The sequence below is a fragment of the Eriocheir sinensis genome, chromosome 15, assembly GCF_024679095.1.
Source record: "Eriocheir sinensis breed Jianghai 21 chromosome 15, ASM2467909v1, whole genome shotgun sequence".
Classification (NCBI taxonomy): Eukaryota; Metazoa; Arthropoda; class Malacostraca; order Decapoda; family Varunidae; genus Eriocheir; species Eriocheir sinensis.
Window position 1 is genome coordinate 10,162,802 of NC_066523.1, and position 18,870 is coordinate 10,181,671.

Here is an 18,870-nt window from a genome sequence, read left to right on the forward strand (position 1 = left end):
TTATTTTTCCTCTCTCACTCCAACTTTTCTTTTTTCCCCACAAACTCTGACTCGCACACACTGCCCTCACTTCTCCACCTCAGAGGCACAGAAAGCACAAGCCACAGAAACAAAACGAACAAAGACGGCGACAAAGAACACGACCAACTTCTCCCCCAAAGCCGGGAACGCTGCAGAGGGCGAATAACTCCTTGCAACGAACCAATTATTACCCTTCCTCTACTTCCCATTTATTCCCAATTACACAAACAATTAATTTTCCGAGCTGGTGGCGATCTGGCAACGGGGCGCCCGAACACCGGCAACGGCTGGCATCGGCTTCGGCTTGCCCTTGACTCTTCTCAGACTTTTGCATCTTTAAAAATTCTAAAAAGTAAAATGAACAGATTATCTCCACCCACGCAGTTAATATTAGAAAAAGGTTTGGATATAGCCAGAGAGGGAAAGAGGATAAGGATAAAATATAATACTCTCCTCTACTACGATCTGTTTAGTTATATCTTTTAAGAGAAGAACAAATATCATGCAGTTTAAATCCAACGCAAATGACAAAAAAAAGAGAGAAATGGGAGTTATATTCCTTAATCAAATATATACATTCAGTAAATCAGACAACTGAGTATATACACAAAACATTATATACACACACACAAACGTAAAGCCACAAGGAAAACGTCTTATAGGTATTGGGGAGAAAGAGGGAAGGAGAGAGAAGGGAATAGAGAGAGAGAGAGGGAGAGAGACCTCCTTCGAATTGCCAAGTTCTAATGTTTATCTTGCCCTCCCTGAAGGACGCACTCGAACACTGTGTCCAGGAACCCTCCCCCTTCCTAATACTGTCAGCCGCAGGACCTCCTATCTCCACCCTCCTCCTCCTCCTCCTCCTCCTCTATCGCTTCCTACTCCTCTTCCTCTTCCTCTTCGGTATTCTCTAACTCCTCTGCCAGACGGAGGGGACATATGCCTGAGAGAGAGAGAGAGAGAGAGAGAGAGAGAGAGAGAGAGAGAGAGAGAGAGAGAGAGAGAGAGAGAGAGAGAGAGAGAGAGAGAGAGAGAGAGAGAGAGAGAGAGAGAGAGAGAGAGAGAGAGAGAGAGAGAGAGAGAGAGAGAGAGAGAGAGAGAGAGAGAGAGAGAGAGAGAGAGAGAGAGAGAGAGAGAGAGAGAGAGAGAGAGAGAGACAGAGAGAGAGAGAGAGAGATATAGACAGAGAGAGAGAGAGAGATAGACAGAGAGAGAGAGGGGGGCTCAAACTAATGGCCGCAGACAAAACTTCCCCAAGACTCTGCCCATAAACAACTTTGACATCTTACTCTCTCTCTCTCATTATTTTTATCATTTTTACTTGCCTCTAATACTAATACGGTTTCAAGGCCACTTCTTATCATGCTTATACGTTTTAGACGAGGCAAAATAATATAGAATCCTGTAAAGAAAGTCTCTTATTTATATTTGCTTTTCCTCCATTAAGTACTGTTGTTCTACTACTACTACTACACCAACTACTATTACTACTACTGCTATTACAACTACTACTGCTACTACTACTACTACTGTGAAGATTACCACTTAAACAGATACATTTAACTTTACCGCCTCTCTCACTAAAATCGCAACCACCATAATCACTCCCTCAACCACAACTACAACCACAATCATCACTGCATCTACTTCGCCGCGTGAGAAGGAGGAAGAGGAAGGAAGGCCGGAAGAACGGGGTCTGTAGAACAATCACATCTGGCGTGTCTCCAAACAGAGTGGTCCGCGCTGAAGGTTGTCGACCATTACTGAAGGTCCAAAATAAACAGGCCTCTTCTCCACGGCCTCCCTCCTTCCCTCTGTTATGACTCCAGCCTCGCCTAATTGACAACGTGCGCCAGAAATCATTGGGAGCTGTCTCTTCGCTACATCTACCCCCGCCCCCCTCCCCGGGCAGCACCATCACCTCTACTACTACCCATTCTGCTACTATTCTACTACTACTACTACCACTACTACTACTATTACTACTTTTACCACCACTACTAAAGCCATAGTCCTTGTTGGTGGTGGTAATGGTGTTGAGGAAGAAGGGAGAAAGTGCTGAGCGTATGTGGTAGTGTTAATTCTTGCCGCCATCATCACCGCCACATCCACCACTCTGTATTCTTTAAGACTTTTACTGCTATCATCCAGCCACTACTGCAACGCCTACCTGCAGCCTATGTAGATGACGTATGGTGGAGGTGGTAGTCGGGGAGGTTTTGGTAAGAAGGTTAGAATAAGGGGTACTGGGCGTGGTGTAGTGGTGGTGTGGGAAGAGGAGTAGGTGCAAGAGAAGAGGGGTTAGACGTGGTGGTGGTGGTGGTAGTGGTGGTAGTGGTGGTGGTGGTAATCATTGAAAGGAGATGAAGCAATTGGTGAAGCGGTTGCAAGTGATCGTGGCGTGGCGGTGGTTATACAATTAGTGGCGACACGTGCGGCGAGGCAAAGAAAAAACTCTAAAAGTGAACATTATATTAAAGACCTGCGTGAATATTTTTTAATTCCAAATCAAATTAAGAAACCCAGTCAACGAGGATGAATTAACGTGGCAATATAAACGTGGAATTAAAGACCAGCCAAAGCGAAAACCTTTTAGCTGTAATTTGCTCGTCGCTGCATATGCAAGTCGCCTGCATTGATGGTGGTCGTATTTTGGTAACATTTAGCTGGTGATTATTCTGCCTTTGTGGGGGGCGTGGCGGCGCGGCGGCCCACCTTCCTCAAAGACACTGTCCGCCCCGATGACCGCGGCTGTTTGCTCTGTAAATGGCAACGCGTATTGGCGACACAGGAGAGGCGTGTTCATGGCTCTTGGGGATGTGTGGAGGGGTGGGGTAGAGGGATGAGATGAAAGGGGTGACGGATGGATGAGAGGAATGAGGGATGAGAATGTGTGTTTGTAAGTTTGTGGGATGTGTGAAGGGGGGGAAGGAAGGAAGAGGTGACGACGGGAAGGGATGAGATAAAGAGGTGTGAAGAGTGGATGGGGAAGGTTCCACAGGAAGAGATGAGACCAGAAGTATGAGGGATGTGAGGTGTGTGTTTGTGCGTGTGTGCCTCCCGCTGCCTCGCACTAATGGGACGCAGGTAGAGACGAGGCGCCGCAGCGTGTTCACCTGTGCATCGCCTGGCAGGTGTGGACTCGCATGGGAGGGTTGCATGGCGCTCGTTTTGTTGACATTACATTGCGTGAAGGTGAAGGTGATGGTAGAACGACTCGTGTGTGTGTGTGTGTGTGTGTGTGTGTGTTTAAACTATAGAGCACTAAGCATCTGATCGTAATATACTTAATTTTATCGATATTCCCAATGTAAATCATGGCATGGATCACCTTTCGTTTTCGTTTTGCATCAATTATCTATAATCTTTTTACACCGACTCCCATCGGTTGGTTGCTGGTTTGTATCGATTCCATGTGTTTTATAATTATAATGCCTTTAACTTCCCTGCCACTCCAAACCATCTCACACAAACGAAACACGCGCGGGGAGAATGACCAAACAAACCCACGTCACCCTTACAGAGAAATGCAACCACACGGCAGCCAGTCAGCCAGCCGGCCAGAAGAAAAAACAAAACACAAAAACAATAAAAAGCTGCACCCAATCATTAGTAACATTGGACTCGACAATGCCAGAGGAGAAAGGCTCACTTTTCGAAGACAATGGCCGCCCGTCCCTGCAGCAGCCAGCCACGGACCATAAGATCTGCTCCAGGGGAGAAACCGGACACCTCCGTCTCGGCCCTCAGTCCCTGGCTCAGCGCGCCGCCGCGGGCACAAATAGAGGCTTTATTTCTTTTGGCATTGTTGGTCAGACGAGGAGCGCCGCCGGACCCTCGCCCTCTCTGACCACTAGGGTTTCTTTGGGGGATGTGGCCGCCCCCCCCCCCGGAGCGTGGGTCATTATGCAGGCGACACCCCGGCCCGTGCAGGCCCAGCTTCTTGTGGTGGTGTGTGTGTGTGTGTGTGTGTGTGTGTGTGTGTGTGTGTGTGTGTGTGTGTGTGTGTGTGTGTGTGTGTGTGTGTGTGTGTGTGTGTGTGTGTGTGTGTGTGTGTGTGTGTGTGTGTGTGTGTGTGTGTGTGTGTGTGTGTGTGTGTGTGTGTGTGTGTGTGTGTGTGTGTGTGTGTGTGTGTGTGTGTGTGTGTGTGTGTGTGTGTGTGTGTGTGTGTGTGTGTGTGTGTGTGTGTGTGTGTGTGTGTGTGTGTGTGTGTGTGTGTGTGTGTGTGTGTGTGTGTGTGTGTGTGTGTGTGTGTGTGTGTGTGTGTGTGTGTGTGTGTGTGTGTGTGTGTGTGTGTGTGTGTGTGTGTGTGTGTGTGTGTGTGTGTGTGTGTGTGTGTGTGTGTGTGTGTGTGTGTGTGTGTGTGTGTGTGTGTGTGTGTGTGTGTGTGTGTGTGTGTCATTTAGCTTACCTTTTCATTACGAGCCGTTCATATTATTCATGGAATATTCACAATCACGTTTGCAATTTTAGTGGTCAAAATTTTAGACAAATTGATTTTTTGCCTTGAAAAAAAAGTCTCACTCCTTCACAGACACTCCTCCACATCACATTGGACCAAGCTTCGGTCATCATCAAGACGCTGCGATTTACGCTGCTCACGTTTTCAAGAGCACATGGCCGGCCCAGCGATGGCGAAAGATCTTCATGGCACACTTGGTCTGGCAGCAGGTAACTATAGAGGGTCGAAGAGATGCACGCGACTCTCAGAAGCCGTATTGACCATCGCCCGCACCTTTCAAGTCCTCTGTTGAATCTTAAAACACGTGGCCTCAGTGTTGAGAGAATATATCCATAGTGCAACACGTCCGGCGGCAGGTCTGTATGAAGGGTCGCTGATAAGTCCACGACTCTTTAAGCCGCGTTGACCAGCGCCTTGCAAGTCCTCTGGTGCGTCAACTTTTTGCAGGCCAGTGGTCACCGCCGCTCGTGCCGCCCTGGCGCCGCCGTGGTTACTCCCGGACTGGCTCGTGGCTGGGCAGCTCCTATGATGCTCGGCTCACTTGGCGAATTTTTTTTTCCATTGGAGTGGTCAGTGGGTCAGTGCTGCGGGCCGAGACCACGCTATGCGGGTACCATTGTTGTGTTGAGGGCCGCGAGCTGGCCGCCGAGCACCTCACTCCCATTGACCTCCGGGCCTTGGTCAGTGATCTCAACGCCCGAAGAAAAGCTATCCGTCTTCCTTTATCCTCGAAAGGTAAACAGAGCGCACGGTAGCTTAGCTCACAAGCGTTTTATTCAGAGCGAGGGTCAGGAGCCCTTTATGGGAGGCGATGCGGATTCTTCACGGCTCATGTTGACGGAGGCTTGAGTGCAGGCGGCGGGGAAGGAAGGAGGGAGGGAGGGAGGGAGAAAAGGCAGGAGGGGAGAGAAAGACGAAGGGGAGTGAAGATACGGGTCGAGAGGAAAGGTGGGTTGAGAAGAGCAGGGTACGGATATCTTTGTGTTTATATGTTAGTTTCTGGTCGCACGATGCAAGCTTGCGTTGAGGGAGTGAAAAGTACACAGAGGCGGAGTAAGGAATAAATTGAACCTGGAATGTGTATGCTTTAGGGGAAGTAAGAGATCGGAAAATAATACATCTGTTACTCTATATAGGTATCCGTTATCCAAAACAAACAACTGAAAATCAAATCCCGCCTTACAATTCTGTCATTTCACCACCTAAAACAAAGACAACTTTTATCCCGGGTAAAGTGACATACGTAGAGGAAGTGTCCACGGAACTTAAAAATTGGCATCATTACTCTCTGGTCTTAGCCTTCCTCCCCTCCATTACAGCAACGAAGCCAATGGGAGGCAGCCGGTGTTGGGTTACCTGGCGTTGCCTTTCCCCGTGCCTGCCCACACCCCAGCACACCGGCCCGCCAGCTCGCCCACCTGGTGCTCCGCGGAGTCAAACTATATTCCTACTCTAGGCTTCACTGCTGACTTTTCTGTGCATCATGTTGACGGTGACGGAAATATGGGATGGTTTGGGTGTATAATACGTGTCTTGCCCAAAGTTAATGATTGGAAAAGTAATGGTGCGTGTTGTGCCTCCCCCATCTCTCGTTCTCACTCGGCAACCTGCTACATTTTTTTTATTTTTTTTTATGGGAATCGAAACAGACCAAGGGCTAAAGTAAGTATGTAAAAATGCTTATAATATGCTGGTCGGAAAAAAATAGACAAGAAAAGATATCAGAACTAATTATATTATGAAATGTTCTTCGATATTCCTCTCTAAAAGAAATTAAGTCGTATGAATTAAAACAAACTAAGATACCGAATTATGTTCCACCAAAGAAAGAAGAGAGAGGTAGAAGGTAGAAGAGGTAGAAGAGAGAAGTAGAGAGGATACAGAAAGGGAGGTAAGGAGGATATCGAGGATGGAAGCAGGGAAAATACAAGAAAGGCAGGGAGAATAAGTAGGGAGTTAAAACCACAAACCAACCACTGAGCCGACACGGGAGAAAATGACAACGCTTGTAGAGAATGAGGCAAACATGAATAACAAGCTATACCCCATCACACCAACACCACAACAAATGCTAACTTTAATATTATGATACAAACGAAGACATAATGCTACTGACCCATCACTAGGACACCAAAGACAAGGTAATGTGGCTGCAGAAAGCATAATGAAGTATATAAAGTCCAGGAGACCAATGAGTATATATCGAACTTCATATATTCCATCACACGGACTACACAAACGAGCTTCAGAGGAGAGTAATCGCTCAGCTGACGAGGAACTCTGGAGTGTGCGAGCCGCGAGCAGCTAGCGGGAGGCGAGGTGGAGGGAGAGGGCGGGAGGGAAGTATACCTGGTTTAGGCCCACCTGAGTGAAGGGGAGGGAAGACCAGGAGGCAGGTAGGCAGAAAAGGGAAGGAGGGTTCGTGAGAAGGGAGGCAGGAAGAGGAGCAGGAATGAGGAAAGAGAGAAGTAGAGAGGATACAGAAAGGGAGGTAGGGAGGATATCGAGAAGATAAGCAGGGAGAAATACAAGAAAGGCAGGGAGAATAGGTAGGGAGTTAAAAACAGGGAGGGGGCAGAAAGGAAAGCAGAGAGTGAAGTTGGAAGGGAGGCAGGGAAGGAGGCAGGGAGGGAGGGAGGCAGGGAGGGAGGCAAGAAGGGAGGCAGGGAGAGGAGCAGGGAGGGGTAAGCCGCCGCTGTAGTTAATTATGCATTATTAGCGGCGGGAGGCAGCGGAATACACAGCGTACAGCAGCGGCAGCAGCGACAGCACCAGCAGCAGAAGTGGTGGGTATCAACACACACACGCACACACACGCACACACACACACACACACACACACACACACACACACACACACACACTACGTAAAAGTATGCAATTGTATGAGTATGTTACCTGATGACTTAGCGACTTATGGGTGTTCCTTTTTGTGTCTAGTGATTTCTGATATATATACAGAAGTTTCATAGTTCTAGAGGTTATTCTTTCCTAAATACTAAATGCTTTCCTCAGTTCCTCCCTTTCGTGATATGCTAGAGTGTTTTTTGTATCTTTTCTGTTCAGCCAATTTCGCCCTTCGTTTGATTCTGGTCGACGTTTTCTCTTACTCCAATACTATTTTTTTTCTTATTTCCTTTTTTTCCGAGTTTTTGTCCTCCGAGTTCTATTACATTTTCTCAAGTTATCTTTGTAATGTTTTGCTCTCTCTCTCTCTCTCTCTCCCCCCCCCCCCACCCCGCAGCAGTTATACCAAGCCACATCTGAAATACGCAGTGCATTTTCGTTTCCTCGCCTCGGTAAACATATTGTGAAACGTAAAGACAGTCGCGGAGAGCAAGGAAACTGATACCTCGGCTGCAGAACAAATACCGGGAAGAGTCTGCGCCACCAGGGAGGACATGGCTGCTTCTTAGTGATTCTGCGCTGATGGTACGCTCATCGGAAGTTCTGAATGTCGTTGTTAAATGATCTGTCTTGATATTCAGTTATTGCGCGGATTCATCTAAGGTCATAATCATCCAGGACTATAAAAAAAGCTGCGAAATTAAAGTTGACACGATGTAAATCATTTGCCAAAGTAATATAGAAGTTGACAAATTTCGAGCGGTAGTTTCAGTCACTGAGCTCGATTTTGCAAACATAAAGTCACAAAATGAGACTTATTGGAGACTTATAGGACTCATCAGTAATCCATTAGTTAGCTAGCACTGTTGCTTTTAACGATTTATTATGAACCACGATACGAAAGTACACTATGAAACAATATATTCGTTCAGAAGGTTCCAAGACGCTCTCATATAACTTGCTTTAAATCAGGAAGTCAGTTGTAGACACTACAGAAGGGTTACTATACCTGTGTGTTGGCTACCTTCTTAAGAATTAATTCTGTGTGTGTGTGTGTGTGTGTGTGTGTGTGTGTGTGTGTGTGTGTGTGTGTGTGTGTGTGTGTGTGTGTGTGTGTGTGTGTGTGTGTGTGTGTGTGTGTGTGTGTGTGTGTGTGTGTGTGTGTGTGTGTGTGTGTGTGTGTGTGTGTGTGTGTGTGTGTGTGTGTGTGTGTGTGTGTGTGTGTGTGTGTGTGTGTGTGTGTGTGTGTGTGTGTGTGTGTGTGTGTGTGTGTGTGTGTGTGTGTGTGTGTGTGTGTGTGTGTGTGTGTGTGTGTGTGTGTGTGTGTGTGTGTGTGTGTGTGTGTGTGTGTGTGTGTGTGTGTGTGTGTGTGTGTGTGTGTGTGTGTGTGTGTGTGTGTGTGTGTGTGTGTGTGTGTGTGTGTGTGTGTGTGTGTGTGTGTGTGTGTGTGTGTGTGTGTGTGTGTGTGTGTGTGTGTGTGTGTGTGTGTGTGTGTGTGTGTGTGTGTGTGTGTGTGTGTGTGTGTGTGTGTGTGTGTGTGTGTGTGTGTGTGTGTGTGTGTGTGTGTGTGTGTGTGTGTGTGTGTGTGTGTGTGTATGTGTGTGTGTGTGTGTGTGTGTCACGTAAGCACATATACACAGCACTTCCTACTTGGACGCTTGTCGCTGCATCCTCATCATCTACATCTCCGCCATGTAACTATAGCGAGGACAACTTCCCTTTTGGCTGGACAGAAAACGTGAACATTCATCCGGTTTTCTGTATCGTATGAGAGCGAAGTAAAACACTCACACACAAAAAAACATACATTGAGAGGTAGCCGAAAGCTGTATAGAGAGACTTCAATCACTTATCAATTTATTATTGCTCTTGCCGACTTTCATCGCAACGTGGTACCCTGCATGATAAAGCTTTTACTGATTAGATATATAGTAAACAGTATACATCCTTGCCTTCAATGATGAACCACCTTAGTAACGGCGCTATACATGTGTACGGGTTTGTAAAGAGGAAGCTTAAGACTCCCGGGGCGGCAGAAGGCTTGAGGTAGCGTGCCGGGTAAAACAGCCACACAAAGATACAAAGAGAGGCCGCCGGTGGTCCGACCCTCCGTATCTCGTAAACGCGCCAAAAATTACTCGGTGTGGAATTGCGATTTCTTATGCTGTGCAAACGAAAATATGTACTTTGAAGGTTTTTTCTCAACCTGTTACGGAGTTTCGAAACATTTATAGATCAACCTTGACGCTCAGAAAGCCTCCCTCCCCCTGGCGTCTGCGCGCGCGCCGGCAAGCCCTCGGCGGCGGAAGAAAAAAGCTCATATACCAAGTGAAAAAGGGAGAGGAACATGTAGGGAGTTTTATATGACTCGGGGAAAGCATATATGATCGAGGCTGAAGAACTGTGTGTGTGTGTGTGTGTGTGTGTGTGTGTGTGTGTGTGTGTGTGTGTGTGTGTGTGTGTGTGTGTGTGTGTGTGTGTGTGTGTGTGTGTGTGTTTCACCAAGACAAGGCAAAAGCACCACCATCATGTGTGTGTGTGTGTGTGTGTGTGCGCGCGGCACCAGCGAGGCACCAGCACCATCACCTCGCCACCACAGGACACACCCGCGGCACACCAGACGCTTCCTTCCCGCCGCTCTGTGATCTTAGTGGTGATGATGATGATGATGACGACTGCCAGTAATTATCCATTAAGGCTTATTCACCAGATTTTACTTTAATTTATATCACCCTCATTACTCAATTTAGTTGTCATTGTGGGCGCCAGGGCCGGCCTTCGGGGCAAAGCGGCAGACGACCTGCCGCGGAAAAAAAAGCGACAATTTCCTGGGTGTTAGGAGTGAGAATGACGGTAATTAACATATCTTTCATTCTAGTTATCAAGCACGCCATCATGAAAAAAACACGGCTCAACAAAGAACGTCAGTCATTCGTATTGAGTTTAAACCTTCAATATACTTGTTTACAATACTTGTTTTTCATCGTTTTTGGTAAACCTTTTTAGTGACCAAACATTCGCACACAGACACAGGCGTGGTGACGAGTCTGCTTTCTATGCACATTCGAAATAAATTGCATTATGACTGTAATTTCAATGAGAACTAGTAAATAAATTATAAGTACTTCACAAGTAAAAATGGTTTGCCTGTATTACCATTTCTGACGACAATTAAAGTGCAACATTGATTCTAACACATTTATTATAAAGAGCACTACCTTAAATAGTGGCTGTATTCTTGTCCACATAAGAATTACCTGACGAAATTCACGTTAAGTATATTTTTCATTTCAAAATAAAATGCTCATCCAAAACCATTATTATATTAGTTTAAAAGATCAATGATTGGACTTTTTTCATCAACACGCAAAAAAACTAACACATAATAGTAACAGGAAAGTCTTTCAACAACAAAAAGCCTCCGTCCATACTTCATATTTGCAACCAAAAAAAAGACACGTGATTCCAACAAAGAACCAAGAAAAACAAGATGAAGCTTCACGAACAAACTCCTCGGAGGATGCTAATCATCGCTCCCGTATTGTGGAGTTTCGACCTGAGCACATCATTCCACGGGCTGTTCCTCCCTTCCTGCAGTGAACCGGCGGCGCGGCTTGACGGGAGGTTCATTATTTGGGTCTTAGGGCCCCAGAACTACACCGTGTCTCGGGCTGAGGCAAGGCTTCGGGCGGCCGCGACAGATCGCCTTAGACAAGAATATTTTCCTCCTACGTTCAGAAAAAAGAATATTCTGTTGGAACACTTTACTGAACGGCGCTGAGACGACCCAGACGGCTGTGAGGCATGGCAGCGTTTCAAGAAGATATTGGTTGGTCGTCGCAACGTGGTTACTCGTTGTTACTTGCACTTAGAAGCTGCCTCCTGCTCCTCATTTATTTTAGGGGGTGTTTACTTCCACTTGATAAATATGAAGGCAAGGATCGGTAGAAGAACTTGTGAATTCTCCTATGAAAATAATTATTGCTCTTAAAGAACAAAAATAGTACTATTTCTTCCTCATATTGATGGAAAACAACTGAATTCTGTAAAATCATTCAGTAAACGTTCTCTTACACACTTATATGAATATCCTTATACCGTGTGAACCAAAGAACACATTAAGGGTAGAACTACACTCATGGGCAAGCAAGCACAGGAGCAAGACAAGCCAGCCATTCGGACCCAGGAATATATTATTATGCATGAGAAGACAACACACAAGTAGCCGAGAGAGAGAGAGAGAGAGAGAGAGAGAGAGAGAGAGAGAGAGAGAGAGAGAGAGAGAGAGAGAGAGAGCAATTCACCATCGTCAGACCACGCTATCGCCAGACAGTACCCTTCCGAATGATCACGAAGCAAGAAACAATCCCCGACTGACACCTGCTACTCATTCACTGCTGGGTGGACAAGGGGCAGGGATCAAAGACTGCCCATCCGCCTACACTCCGCCCTGGAATCGAACCCGGGATCTCTTGGTTGTGAGGTAAGAGCACTATCCACAGCCCAATGAGTGTATGTGACTGTGTGCATGAATGTGTGTGTATGTGTATGTATGAAAGTGTGTGTGTGTGTGTGTGTGTGTGTGTGTGTTGCTGCCTCCACTGCACCACCTCTGGACCGCTCAATTATGCATCAGGGGCCGGCGAGGGGCGAACACACACACACACACACACTGACGCGCGCGCGAGCAATCACATGGACATAATACATATATACACACAAACTAGCATATGAATTGGTATATATATTCGAGAGAGAGAGAGAGAGAGAGAGAGAGAGAGAGAGAGAGAGAGAGAGAGAGAGAGAGAGAGAGAGAGCAAAGATCAACGTTCAGTATAGGCCTACTTAACAATTTCTACACATACAGTACATCTCCCACCACATTACACTGTTTTAGGCACATAACGTTTCTGCACTCACAAGCAGCCAACCTGTCTTCCACGTTCGGTACCCACTAGTAGGCAGAGATAGACAGATGAGTTATGACGTGAACGATAGCCGGTGAAACAGACGCGAAATGGAGTAATAGGCTATTCCTCACTCCTCTCGTCTGATTTCCCTCCACTTCCTTCTTGGTTGTTAGCTTTCCTTCCTGCTCATATCCGCGAGCCCTGAGCTGATCTACTTCCCTGCCATTCCTTGTTACGTCTCTCTATTTTCTTGTCTCTGTCTTTTGTTCCTTCTTGTTCCTCTGACGTTGATATCTACTGCAGCTAGAGTCATCGCTGCCCCTTCCCCTGACCGTCACATCATCGCCATTTCAACTGTTCACCGAGGCATCATTTCCCTCATCTTTAAGCGCATTATATCCTCTTCTTTCTTCTCATAATCGTCTCTTTTTCCTAACATTGCCGTTTTGTGCTACTAAAATCATCGGAGTACTTTCCTTGACAGTCACATCCACACTTCATCACTGACGCAGCACTTCCCTTCACTTCAGACACATTATAGTCCTTGTTTTGAAGCCCAACACTCCCGTCAGGAAGTCATCATCTTCACTGTAACATCATCAGTCAATGAATCTCACGATGCGTACCAGAATAACGGAATACAGTTGTGAAGTGTAGTATGAAAACTACTTATTTGATTTCTGATAACATATATACTTCCATGAACTATTAATGCTATACCTATGCTCATGAATTCCGTGTCTATCGTATTATCAAAGCAATCTTTATACTACATTTTCTCTCATCAGAATATTGCATAACTGTGTTTACTACTTCATTAGTTAAATAATTCGTAGGTCGACAGCTGTATGTAGGACTCTATTTATTGCAAATGAAAATTAAAGACCACGTGTTCAGGATGTTGCACAACACACCTGCACCACAACACAGTTCCTCAGGTGAAGCAGCGGCAGCAGAGCACCGTCAACTAAGGTAGGACAAGTTACGGCATGAAAGGCAGCAGCAGCATTAGCAGCGACACTCGGCCCACCACCCCTACGTCAGCACTCTGAACGGTCACGCCATTACTGAATACTAATTAGGGACGAGGAGGCGATGGCGGGTTATGTTGATGCGACCTAACTATTACATAACAATAATATACTATTCACTGACTGTTACGAAGGAGTTATGACAATGCTTTAATATAAAAGTATAGTATATTTATTTATTTATGACTTAACAACTGTCGATTCACTTTACACACTCGTATAATGTCTGGCTGGCCGTGACTTGACTGTGTGAGGTGAAGGTGGAACACACGCCATTACTTAACGCCTCAACCCACCACCACCACCACCACCATTATCATCACTACCGCCGTGAACCGTGACCTTGAAAACTCAACTTTGGTAAATTAAGCTACACCCTCACCCTTCCAAAACACCGCTGTTAAACCCGATTCAGTGCGAATTCTGAAATGTTACATAACTACATATTTTTATCCATCCCAGTGCGTCCATATAAATTATAACCAAACAATAAATCTATTTTTTATCCATATATTTATCTATCTGTATTTAAATTTATCTTTCTGTCTATTTATATTTCTATCTACCTACCTACCCATACACACACACACCGTTCTACGTACCTATATATGTCTGCCTGTCTTTTCAACCCCCGTCTTTGTATTTACATAACCATGGCCGCTGCCCGCCGCCGCCTCGCCACTTGACCTGCGTGTGTCTGCCAATTACCGGTATACAGATGTTCACTATTTTCTCGGCAGATTCTTGTACTTCTTTCCTCTTCATTTTTTGCGCGTCTGTCTCCGAGGTCGGCGCGCGGACGGACCTGGACGGATAAAACGGACCACGTCTGGCTCCCAGCAGGTCAAAGCAGACGACTGGAAATGTCAGACCAAAAAAAACACGCTAATGCATTTTTCTGCCTCTTTACGGGGAGACACGGGATGGCTTGGCGAGGGATAATCTCTTTACACGAGGAACTTTTTTCCCGAGGACTAGCAATAAGTAGATGGAAAAAGCCATTCCCCGAAGAACCATCATGTTATTCCCATCTTAATATGGGAGATGTATCGCGAGGGGGGCAGGAGGAGGAGAGGGAAGGGGAGGAGAGGGAGGGGAAGGAGGCGGAGAGAGGGATGGGGAGGAGGGAGAGAGGGAGGGCACTAGGTTTTATGTTTTGATGGAGTTCCAGACTATCTCAACCTCCCAACCCCCTCACCCCTAAACCCCCTGCCACGTCCTTCCCCTCTTCGTCCAACCTTCTCCTCCCTTCATCTTTCCCCTCCCGTCTCCCTCTCTTTTGCCCTCCCCTGCCCTCTAGACCTCTTCCCATCACTTGCCCCCCTCCCTCCTCCACTCTCACGTAACTCTGCTGTAGCGGGAGGAGCGGCCGTCGACAGGGGGGGGGGGGGGGGGGAGAGAGAGAGAGAGAGAGAGAGAGAGAGAGAGAGAAAGTGGAAAGGCAGGAGAGAGAGAGGGAGGAGGGAGGGAGAGGAGGGAAAGAGGGGAGCGGCAGGAAGTCTTGTCACCAAAATTTCAGAGTTCAATTTAATCTAAACACGATTTTTTTATGCCGCCGTTCATCCCCGAAGACGACGAGGCGTTCCCCCCCCATGAACGTGTCGGCCCCTGACGGCACACACTCCTTGACGCCCCCACGCCCCCCCTACCCCTGCCTCTTGTTGCAGCGCCTCCGATATCTGGTAACAGTTTTGAGGGGTGGGGGGCTTGGGGGGGCTCGGGGGGTCGCGTCCCCTAATCCGTCTCTGACCGCTGGCTGCTCTTTTCCCCCTACATCTCCTCGCCTCGCTTAGGGACACCGACCTCTCCTACTCTCTTATCGACTCTTTAATTTCACGATCGAGATGGCCGCGTCGCCCTCCGCCCCGTCCAAGGCTCTCTCGCCGCCCCAAGCCCCTTTAGAGCCCTTCCTGATGCCTGGGGGCGGACAACATATCGAGGGCAGCTTGTCAACGGTCAGATTGGAGCTTCCGCAGCTAAACTTGTGGCACTTGTAGGAAACTGTGGCTTCCTGTGGCTCTTTGGTGAAACTCTGAAGTTGGAATCAAAATGCCGGAGGTGGTGGCTGCGAGGGAATGATATTATTTAAAGATACATTCCTTCTGTGTTATATCAAAATTTCTCAGCTTATACATAAGTGGGTGATCGGCGATTTATTAGCCGTAGGGATGACCTGAAACACAACCTCTGGCAGTCTGGTATGAGCATCCAGGAAGCGGCGGGACTGCTTACGATAATTATCCCTAGCTCACGTTCGATCTCGCGACGCAAGGCCCCGTAAATTTAGATCTGCCGGCCAGCTCGGAACTTGGACTCACATAACATCACCACATAATGATTCACAGGAAAATTATAGTATTACTACAACGCACAAAATGCCTTCAATTATTTTGATGGCTTGGGACAATAATGAATATGGATTTTTATAATTTCTTATCCATATCTCTAATAACAATTTTCTGTAACAAATCTTATTTAATACTCTCCAATAACACTATAGTTGTAAGGACACCACTGTGCGACGCCTTCCCGTGTATCCGAGATCGAAGATGGGTGGAGCGCCTGCCTAAGCAAGCCTCGCATCACTGTACAAACTGCGATGCAACGCTGGACGCCGCGACCAACGAACTGGCGAAACACACAGCAAGAGTATATAGTTGCTGTGTGGAGATCAGTGGGTCTTCCCTCATCCTTCTCCCCGGCATTCTCGCCATTATGGATTTTTTAAGTTTGAGTTTTCCTGTCTTGGTAGCGGCGTTTATTAGGAACTTACGATACAGTGCTCGATGCATGCCACAACAAGCCACTAAGCATGCAGCAGGAAGCGTCGTAGAGCTTATAATGTTATACGCTGGAATTTTCCATTTCCCCGTCCTTGTTGTCTATACAGGAGAGTCTCCCCCATTCTTCTCCCCAGCATTATCATCATTATGGATTTTTGAAGCTTAAATTCCTCTCCCTGTCTTGGCAGCGACGTTTATCAGGAACTTTCAAAAAATCATAAATCAGGCGCTGGCGTGACCCGTGACGTGCGGCCACAGTGATGCATCATCCGCGCCGCCTCGCAATATTTTGACTCGAATTTTCCGGCGAGCCTCCCCGACACAAGTAGCTTAGAGCGGCCCTCCCAGCCCCCACACTCAAGATCAAACGTCGGCTGGCAATTTGTACAGGGAGAAAATGTGAAGAAAAGCGATAAAAAATGTGAATATTCTTAGGGAGGCAAGTATAGTCGATGGAAAAAAAGAAAATATGGATCGCGTCGGCTGGCGATATCTAGAGTAGAAAAAAGCGAAGCACAGCGACAGGGAGAAATTATAGACATCCAGATTCTTAAAAGGAAAGAGTATAGACGCTACAAAAGGACTACATATATTTGACATTCTTGGGTATGACATGGGGGGGGGGGGGGATGGAGGGAGAGAGAGAGAGAGAGAGAGAGAGAGAGAGAGAGAGAGAGAGAGAGAGAGAGAGAGAGAGAGAGAGAGAGAGAGAGAGAGAGAGAGAGAGAGAGAGAGAGAGAGAGAGAGAGAGAGAGAGAGAGAGAGAGAGAGAGAGAGAGAGAGAGAGAAAAAGAGAGACATTAACATATGGATTGACGCTGGAGCCCAAAATGAAAAAAACAAAACACCACGAAATGAAAACAAATCAACAGATGGATATGTAAAGGAAAAAAAAATCATTCCGGAAAACGAGTCGAAGAAAAAATATAAAAAACTATCAATCATCCAGCTTTTCCAAGAAGAAGAAGAAGAAGAAGAAGAAGAGGAAAAGTAAGAAGAGGAAGAGGAAGTGGGATCAGGGGAAAGGGAAGGCAAATCTCTGTAGTAGCTTTACTCTTCATGTGGAATGGGTGCAGGTTTGTCTGACGCTATACAATCGAATACATATTTATTTTTTCATCTCTTTCTCTCTCCCTCTCCAACGGGAACAGCGGCAGGGAAATGGTTGTTGTAGTCCGGGGCGAGTCGAGGGAATGAAGATTGAAGGCGAAGGGGGCAGGCAGGAGGGGCGGGGCGGCAGGGGGGCGGGGGCGCGTGTTTGTGGTGGTGCCCCAATAATCTGTCACTCCCGCCGACAGTGAAAAATTGAGACGCTCGCCCACGACAACACCAACAGTCACCACCACCACCACCATCTCCACCACTATTCCCATCACCATCTGCACCATCACTATCACCATCAGCACCGTCACTACCACCATCACTCACCATCACCGCCCTCACCTGACCTACCACTACACTACCAATCAATTATACGACATCTATCGCGGCGAGTCACCGCCACAACCAACTCCATTATCGCAGCCACGAGTAAATTAACCTTTATACGGTTACCATTCTCACCGCCACCGTCACCATCACTGCCAGCATGCTGCAGCAGCAGCAGAAAGCTGCTGCTGCTGCTGCTGCTGCTGCTGCTAGTAGTACTACTATTACTATTAATAATAAAACCACCGCCGATATAATAATAATAATAATAATAATAATAATAATAATAATAATAATAATAATAATAATAATAATAATAATAATAATAATAATAATTATTATAATGATAATAACAACAACCACAAGCTTAAGTATGATTTTCAAGTTTTTGTAAAACTCGAAATTTTAATATAAATTTCTGATAGTAATGCCTACATTACTATACCTCACATAAGTTGCAGCCCCACAAGCGTGACAATAAATTCTTATCATTTTACAAAACGTAAGATGTCACAAGTGTATCGAAATACCACCGTCAGGCTTTCGATCATTGGAGCTACAAATGTCACGACTCTTCCTTCTCCTCTCGTGAACCCGGCCACACTATCATCAGTCTACAACAGAAAATCATTACTTGTATATCAATCTGGGAGGGAAAATAATTTTTTTTATATCGGTTTAGGGAGGCAAAATTATTATTTTAATATTAATTTGGGGAGGCAGTGGCTGATTATCCAGCGCGTGGACGTGCCTAATCCGATGACTCATGTGCCAGTCCTGCCAAAACAAGCTGATGATTTTCAACCGACGGCGAGTGTCTGAATATTTCTCACAACTGTCCGGATGTTCGTCAGTTAACCCTAATTACTTCTGCCAAAAGTATATCTGGGGGCAGCACATGCCAAGCAAATCACAGCACGGTACCCACAATATATACAATTCCCTTGGGCCACTAACGGGCTGGGGTCAAATACCTTTACCTATAGTCCTTCAAGAACGTCACCGGCACTATGAAATGCACATAAAAAATGTCACAGACAGTACTATATCATTTCAATCAACTACAATTTCTTCTTCTTTTCTTCCCCTTCCCTTTTCATAATAGTCACGTCAACAATGACATAGAACATACCGCATCACGTCTTGCCACTGAGCCTCAGCCTGTCCACTTTTTGCCACACACCGCAGGGCGAAGGCCCGGTGGGTGAGAAGTACCTTCAATTATTAAGAAGAGTTACGTATTTACATTGGCTTATGTATTTTCATTTATCTGTCTATCTATCTTTGTTTATCATTCATTCTCATCGCACAACACGCACGCACGCACGCACGCGCGCACACACACACACACACACACACACACACACACACACACACACACACACACA